The 8,939-nt window shown below is 41.5% G+C and overlaps 1 protein-coding gene across 1 annotated transcript in view; it reads left to right on the top strand.

Moving 5' to 3' along the window:
* ERG (ETS transcription factor ERG) overlaps window positions 1–8,939 on the top strand; it is a 160,194-nt gene that overhangs the window by 122,461 nt on the left and 28,794 nt on the right. The window lies entirely within an intron of this gene.

Raw genomic sequence — 8,939 nt, 5'->3', positions numbered from 1 at the left:
GCCAATATTTTACGTTGATATCATTCAAGAAAAATGACACTCAGGGCTTATATTATCACCAGTTTGGCTCTTGTTTAATTTTGCTTTTATTCATTCCTCTAGAAGGGCCTCTGGAACAGGATGTCTGCGTGTGTGAGCCATTTCATTTCATGAAGGCGCAGCATGTCTTTGGTAATGCATTACCCTTTTGCCCGATTGGAAATATCTAATATTTTCCTGGCAGTAGTGGCATTCTACTAGGTCACAATCCTGTTTCAGGGAAATGTAAATGAAATTTCAACCCTCCTCCCATCTACTACTTGGAGCTTCCAGCATCCATACCCCCATACTCAGTACACTGAATAGTGAAATCCTGCAACTTGATGCATGATGCTTTCCTTTCCTTTTCTTTCTTTCTTCTTTCTGTTGATTTTGTTGTTTTCTTTTTAGTTTCCATTTACTGAAATGGCATTTGTAAAACTTTTGGGTTGTTGTTTTCGTTGTTGTTACTTGTTATCCAGTCAATTCTGACTCATGGAGACCCCTTGTAACACAGAGTAGAACTATGCTCAACAGGGTTTTCTTGGCTATAATCTTTAAGGAAGCAGATCGCCGGGTCTTTTCTTCCATGATGCTGCTGGTTGGGTTTGAACCACCAACCTTTAGGTTAGCTGTCAAGCGCAAACTGCTTGCACCACTGAGGGGCCTCCAAACGTTTAGGTATCACACATGTAATCCAGGTTACAAATAAGAGACTTCAGAGAATGACAGCTTCTTCCTTTCGCCCCGTGCTGTGAGGGTTTACCATTTTGATGTCAATGAAATGTGAAATGACACAGATATTTTCCAAACAATTGGACTTGAGGCTTGAAAACAAAACAGCTTATCTTCAGTGGCTTATGAGTCATCTGACAGAAGCACCTCCAAGAGCTTCTTAAAATAAAGTGATAAATCAGATTTCTGTGCTTAGAGGAAGAGACTGCCCTAGTGATAATGGATTGTTTATTTCATTGTAACAGAGCTTGCGCTGCAAAACCCCGTGTGTTGATACATTATTTCTCTGCAGTGTGTTATTGCTGGCAAAGTGCTTTCCTACACATTATCTCATTTACTTTTTCTATTCCCCTAGCATTCATTTAATTACTCACAGAAAAAGCACACTCATTTCAGGAAAGTGAATATTTGCATCTAGTAAATGGTGGAATCAGAACCCAAATATGGGTATTCTGGATCCCAATAAAGTTTCCCCTCTTTTTTTCTTTTTTTTTTTTTTTAGATCCCCAAGCTTGCTGTGCTTGGTGTAATTTAAAACAGTTTTTTGATTCCTCAGGTTTCCAATGACTCTAAAATTCCTAGATCATAAAGTCCAGCCTCCTTAGCAGGATACTCATGATCTTCCTTGATCTGACTCCAGCTTTTATCTCCCTTCTCATATTTCACTGTGCTACCTCTTAGGCCTTGCACTCCAGCCACACATAAGTTCTTACTTCTTCCTGTGTATATCTGATATTTTGTGGTTCTGTGGGTATAAAAGTTTCCCTGGGTGGTGCAAATGGCTAAGCACTTGACTACTTACTGAAAGATTGGCTGTTTGAGCCCACCCAGAGGCATCTTGGAAGAAAGGCCTGGTGATCTGCTTCCAAAAACTCACAGCTGTGAAAACCCTGTGGAGCACAGTTCTACCCTATACACATAGGGTCACCATGAGTCAGAATCGACTCAGTGACAACTGGTTTGGTTGTTTTTTTATGGGCATGAAGCTGGCTCAAGCTATTCTCTTAAATTAAAAAGCTTCTCTACTTCGGTCACCCTACCCACCTACCTCCCAGTTGCCAACAAATCAACTCTGACTCATGGCGAACCACTGTATGTTAGAGTAGAACTGTGTTCCATAGGGCTTTCAGTGGCTGATCTTTCAGAAGTAGATCATCCAGCCTTTCTTCCAAGGCACTAGAACCTCCAGTTTTTCAGTTAGCAGCCAAGCACTTAACCATTTGCACAATGCAGGGTCTGCTCTACTTGTGTCAAAATTCTTCTCGTTCATCCAGGCTCATCTCCAGCCCTCCCCAGGGAAGCTGTCTCCCTTCCTCCTGTTTGGGATCAATTGCTACATCTCTGTACTCCCACTTCCTGCTGGGATAACAAGACTTAATTCTGCTCTGTGGGGAGTGTCCAAGGCTGCCTCCCTCAGTAGAGTCTCATCACCTCTCTGTCTTGGTCACCTCTGAATCCCCTTTGTACTATTACTCAGTAAATGTTCAGTTACTCTTAACTGAGTTAGATTAAATCCTAGTTCTCATCCTACTGGAGGCATCTTAAAAAAAAAAAAAAAACCCGTTGACATAGAGTTGACTCCCACTCATGGCAACCCCAAGTGTTGCTGAGTAGAACTGAGCTCCATAGGATTTACAGTGATTGTATCTTACAGAAGTAGATCACTAGGCATTTCTTCTGCTGGGTGCTGGGTGCTGCTGGGTGGATTCGAACCCCTAACGTTTCAGTAAATAGCCGAGCACAAACTTTTTGCACCACCCAGCGACGCTGGAGTCATCCTTAGGCCCTAGAATTCTACACACGTTCTTATTTTATAGAAGAGGTAAATGAGGCATCGATGTAAAGTTAGGTAATGGGTCCTGAGCCACACCTGGAGGCTAAAGATGGCACACCTAAACACAGCCAAAGGTGGTACCTCAGCTGGGGCTCACTCTGCCACTTCCCTCTCTTTCTACTTCACATGCATAGTGTGTGCCATGGGAGGAGATAGGGCTTATGGAACCTTGTTGGGGCTCCCAAGCCCCCTTCCCCGATGGCGTGGTGTGATAGAAGCAGAAAAGCTTTGCTGAGATATCTTGAGCCATGGAGGGCACCAGGGAGATAGTCCTGGGACTCTCTGTAAAGTTGAAGGGTGAGCTGTGTTACAGATTAGATTGGGTCCTCCTAAAAGATATGTTGAACTCCTAAGCCCTGGCACCTGTGAAGGTGGCCTTGTTGGGAAATAGGGTCTTTGAAGATGTTATCAGTTTAAATGGGTCCTAATCTAACATGAGTGGCGTCCTTGTAGAAGAGGAGAACAGACACAGAGTAACAGCAGAGAAAGGATGGCTGTGTGAAGATGTATCTGTAAAGCCTCAGAAGCTAGGAGAGTCAAGACAGAGGGGAGCACAGCCCAGCTGGCATGTTGAAGTGTACTTCTAGCCTCCAGAACTGTAACAGAATAAAACTCAGTTGCTGTGGTACTTTGCTATAGCAGTCCTAGGAAACTCATAACAAGCTGGACCAAACGTGGGCCTCCAACACGCTGACTGTAACCCTAAAAAATGCCATCTGTAGTTGCAACACTCATATCTGTCTATCTGTACACACATACACACACATGCATACACACACACGAGAGAGAGCGATTTTAAAGAATGGCCTCATATGACTACTAGGATGGGCAAGTCCAACATTTGTAGGTCAGGCAAGCTGGAAAGTCCTGCAGGATTTCTATGTTACAGTCTTGAGAGAGAATTCCTTCTTCTTGTGGAAATTCCTTCTTCTTCTTCCTTCTCAGTTTTTGCTCGTAAGTGCTTCAAGTGATTGGATCAGGCCCACCAACATCAGAGAGGGCAATCTTCTTTACTTAGAGCCAACCCATTGTAAATATTAATCATATCAACAAAATACCTTCACAGCAACACCAAGACTAGCGTTTGACCAAACATGTGGGCACCATGACCAAACCAAGTGGACACATAAAATTAACCATCACAGTGAGGATACAAGAAGGACTTTGTCCTCCAAGCAGTGGGTGGCGTATGGGCACAGTCACAGGAGATGGCCGGTATGTCACTGCAGGATGAAGAGGTGGGGGAAGGCTGGAAATAACACCCACGAGGACAGCAGGGCTCAGGGAACTAGGGAGCTTCACTCCGAGGTGTTTGGGCTTCTCTCTCGCAAACTGATCTCCACTGCAGCATCGTTAGAGGAGGCCTGGAAGAGTAGTGTCTGCGGACCAGTCAGGAAAGGAACACCATCATTTACTGAATGGCCATATTTTGCTCTCAACATTCTTCACTTAAATAGAAGGCGGAAGAGTGGCGATCATATCACAAAAGGATACAGAAATGACCCAGCTTCATGCCATTTTATTATTTTCAAATAAAGCAATTAGCAAAATGTAAAAGCAGATGAGATTAAATTTTTATACTATTGAAAGAATTTTGGAGCCCTGGTGGTACAGTGGTTAAGAGCTCAGGCTGCTAACCAAAAGGTCAGCAGTTCAAATCCACCAGCTGCTCCTTGGAAACCGAATGAGGCAGTTCTACTCTGTCCTATAGGGTTGCTGTGAGTCGGAATTGGCTCAACGGCAATGGGATTGTTTGTTTGGTTTTTTTTTTTTTTGGGTAGAATTTTTATGAAAATAACACATTAAAAAAATCCTAGGTAAGACCATGTTTTGAGTTTGGAACATAAAGGAGAATAAAATATTTATAACATATTTCTTATAAATAACTTTTTAAAATTTTATTGTGATAAAATATATATAAAACAAAAACTACTACTGTAACTATTTGTCAGTGTACAATTCAGTGACGTTAGAGTTACCACCTTGTGCAGCCATCCCCACTGTCTATTTCCAAAGGGTTTCCATCTCCCCAGACAGAAACTCAGCAGCCCTTAAGTGATAGCTCTTAACCCCTGCTCGCCTCAGCCCCTGGTAGCCACGAATACACCTCTGTTTCTATGCATGTAAATAACTTTTTAACTCAAGTATTATATGTTGATTATAGACAAAAAAAGAAAATACAATTGCAAGAAAAATCTAAAAATCCCTCATTTTTCTTTCCCCAGAGATAGTACTTCGCATTTTCCTACGTATCCCTCCATACTTCTTTCTATGCATATATTTATATTTAAAATATAATTATATTTCAATACTGCTTGGAATCCTTTTTATTTAATCTACTTTGAACATCTTTTTCTATCAAGAAATGTTTCAGCAGTGTAGTTTTTAGCTCTTCCATATCACAGGATCATTCCTAAATGTACCACAACTCAACTAGTCCTCTTTCTGCCGGACATCTAGGGTGTTTCCAGTGTTTTGCTATTATAAACAACACTACAAAGAACATCCTTGAAAACGAGTCATTATGCACATCCTGTATCATTTCCTTAGGGTAAATTTCTAGAAGTGGAAATTCTAGGTCAGGGACTATGCACATTTTTAAAGACATTTGAAATGTATTCCAAAATCATTCATCAGAAGAGGTTGCAGAGATTTATACCAAAACCAGCTGTACATGAGAATGGCCATTCCATGGGTCTCTGGGGTCTTGCACATGATTCCTTTAAAGGAAAGTTGATGGAGCCTTGATAACCGTGGGCTTGTTGGGGAAACCAATCACAGGGCGCACCGGTAGGTAATGGAGAGATGGGATTTCTTTCTTGGCTGTTTTCCAATGATGTTATTTCGCCATCTTATAAGAAAATACAGTATTACAGAACACAGTGGCTTTCAGGCAAGATGTTTATATATCGTGTTGAAAAGACCTGGTTCCACCATTGAGAAGAAAATCCATTTCCAGAATGAACTGATTCCTAGAAATAGTCACACACACACGTACACACACACAACATCTTTCTGTGTTGCTAAAAGCAAAACAAAACCAAACAAAGAGGAAGGCCTGGGTAATGCCTAGTGACAGAATTTATAGGAAATGACTTGGGGTGGGGGTGTGTGGAAGGCAGGGTCTTCTATCTGTGAAGCCTGTTGGAACTATCCTTTGTACAGAACCAGGATGAAGAAGACTTGAATGTAACGGTGCCCTAAGGCCCTGATATCATCAGTTTTGGTATAATGAGGAATCATACCATGCCATGAAAAAAAAGAAAAAATCTAATTTTATTAAAATGATAGATTTTTGAGTTTATCATCCCTGACAACGAAATCGTGACCCAATGGCAAAGAGCCATTTTAACTTCAGTGGGTTGGACAAAGTGAACCTTCTGTATACACATTAACATTTCACAAACTAACATAATGCTTCCATGTGTTTGGATTACAAAGGGGTATGCACACCTTCCTATCAACACTAGAGTTGAGTTTCCGTATCTGTTCTTTGTAGCACAATCAGAGTTCTCCTTTATTTCCAGATGCTATGTGCTGATCGCTGATCAAGAGTATGAATGTTATAAATTGGTTGAAATCCAATACTAACCGGTAAAGTTAAAGACGTGCATGCCCTATGATACAGCAATTCCACATCTAGGTACACGCCCTAGTCCAGCCCTTCTCGCGCCACATTTTACGTGTCCATGAATCACCGGAAGATCTTGTGAAAATGCAGGCTGTGATTCAGCCGGTCTGGGTGGGGCCTGGGAACTCTGCATTTCTAACTAGCTCCCAGGTGATGCTGATGCTGCTGGGTGCCAGGACCTCCAAAGAGTAGCAAAGCCCTGGGGCAATTGATTTGAACATTGGCTGCACATTAGAATTACCTGGGGAGCTTTTGAAGACTGATGTTCTGGCTGCACTCTAGACTAATTAGATCAAAATCTCTGCAGGTGAGACCAGGCAGCGGTCATTTTTAAGTCTCTCAGGTGTTCCCACTGTGCAACCAGGGCTGTGAGCCAACTCAGACTCCTCTATGTGTGCACAGGGACGTGGACGCAGGATGTCCATCATAAGTAAGTTGTGTATATTCACACAGGGAAATGCCTAAGGGTTGTAAAATGACCGAATAGATCTACATAAATTAATTTGGATAAACTTTGAAAATATGCGAGATGCCAAAAGCAAATTAGATACCATTTATGTTAACTTTAAAAACACAAAATAATATGTATAGTTGATATGGTGAAAGTATTAAAATATGTATAGGAGATTGATACAAGTATAAAAACATAAAATTATGTACTGTATATATAAGGTATAATATTTATGTTTATATTATATATACATATAGGAAGATGACAAAAACCCAACCGATTACCGTTGAGTGGATTCCGACTCATAGCAACCCTACAGAACAGAGTAGAACTGCCCCATAGGGTTTCCAGGGAGCATCTGGTGGATTCGAACTGCTGACCTTTTGGTTAGCAGCCAAGCTCTTAACCATATAGTTATGTAGTATATATATTTGTATATAGGCTATAATATGTATTTATATTTATATATTATACATGCATGAAGTATGCATAGGAAGTTGGTACATGTATAAAATATATACATAATTATATAGTATGTATATTTATATATAACCCGTTGCCATTGAGTTGATTCCAACTCATAGTGACCCTATAGGACAGAGTAGGACTGCCCCATAGGGTTTGCAGGGAACAGCTGGTGGATTCAAACTGCTGACCTTTTGCTTAGCTGCTGAGCTCTTAAATAATGTGTATTTATAATTTTATATATATATAATATACAAGTATAAAGTATGTATAGGAAGTTGGCATATGTATATGTATACAACGTATATGTGTATAATTATGTTGTATATATATTTATATATAGGATATGATATGTATTTAGATTTGCATACCATACATATATAAAGTATGTATAGGAAGTTGATACATGTATATATAATGTATATGTATATAATTATGTAATATATATATTTTGTATATAGGTTATAATAGGTATTTAGATTTATATACTATACATATGTAAAGTATGCACAGGAAGTTGATACATGTATATAGAATGTATATGTATATAATTATGCAGTATATATATTTATCGGTTATATATTTAGATTTATTTACTATACATATATAAAGTAAGCATAGGAAGTTGAGACGTATATATAATGTATATGTATATAATTATGCAGTATACATATTTATATATAGGTTATAATATATGTTTAGATTTATATACTATACATATATAAAGTATGCATAGGAAATTGATACATGTATCATTTTCAGGATAGTGGTTACTTCTGGGGTGTTCCAGAGGGGAATGGGATGGAAGAGCTTCTGCTGAAGCTTATTTCTACTTATTTCTTTTACAAAAAGATCTGGAGGAGGGAGAGAGGGAGGGAGGAAGAGAGGGACAGAGGGAGGAAGAGAAGAGGCGTAGGTGGGGGGTAGAGGTAGAGGTGGAGATGACAGCGCTGGCGCAGTGCCTGTCCAGCAGCTCCTCACGGCTCTCCCATTTACTTCTGTAAACTTCAAAAGCATCCTGACAGCATACTGCACGCTCCGTTCTTGAGTAGCCAGTAACGCTAGTGAGATCATCACAGTGTGCCTGACCCCTAAGGGCCTGTTGGGAGGACCGAGTTCAGGACTCATTTCACACGTGAAGCAGACGCGGGAAGGAGAGGCACCTTACCAGGGTCGCAGCAGGCTGAGAGACTGGCGTTGGAACTGTGGGCTGCTCCCTGCCCAGGCCCCTCCCAGCGCTGGGAGCCCCGGAATCAGCCCCTTCGCCTACGTCAGGCACTGCGAAGACCTCTCCCCAGAGGGCGTTTACTGTGGGGAGAGGTGGTCCCAGCTTTGTTTCCGTTGGAGGTTACCTGCTTCTTCTCCCCAGGGTTCTGCCCACCTTGTCCCTCGCCAGGGTCCCCTCCTGTGTGTGGCAGTGGAGCGTGACAGCATGGCCTGCATCCTGTGGTGGTGGGTGTTGGTGCTCCACAGCTGGGGGATGTAGATGTCACCCATACAGTCCAGGCTCCTGCAGGTGTGGAGTTAGTTGCAAAACCAAGTTCTCTGCAGGAAGAGCCTGTAACTGACAGCCTCCCTCAGAAAAGGTGGCGCATGATAGGTGCCAGGGTTTTGGTTTGCCTACACTTACTTCCAATATTGCGGTCAGTATTCTCCACTATGTTGTACAAGTACTGTTTTTTTTTGTTTTGTGGCACAGTGGTTAAGAGCTCAGTCTGCTAACCAAAAAGGTCGGCAGTTCCAATCTACCAGCCACTCCTTGGAAACCCTATGGGGCAGTTCTACTCTGTCCTGTAGGGTCGCTA

This window comes from Trichechus manatus, unplaced genomic scaffold (assembly GCF_000243295.1).
Source record: "Trichechus manatus latirostris isolate Lorelei unplaced genomic scaffold, TriManLat1.0 scaffold00202, whole genome shotgun sequence".
In the NCBI taxonomy this organism is placed as follows: domain Eukaryota; kingdom Metazoa; phylum Chordata; class Mammalia; order Sirenia; family Trichechidae; genus Trichechus; species Trichechus manatus.
This window is presented reverse-complemented; position numbering and strand designations above follow the sequence as displayed.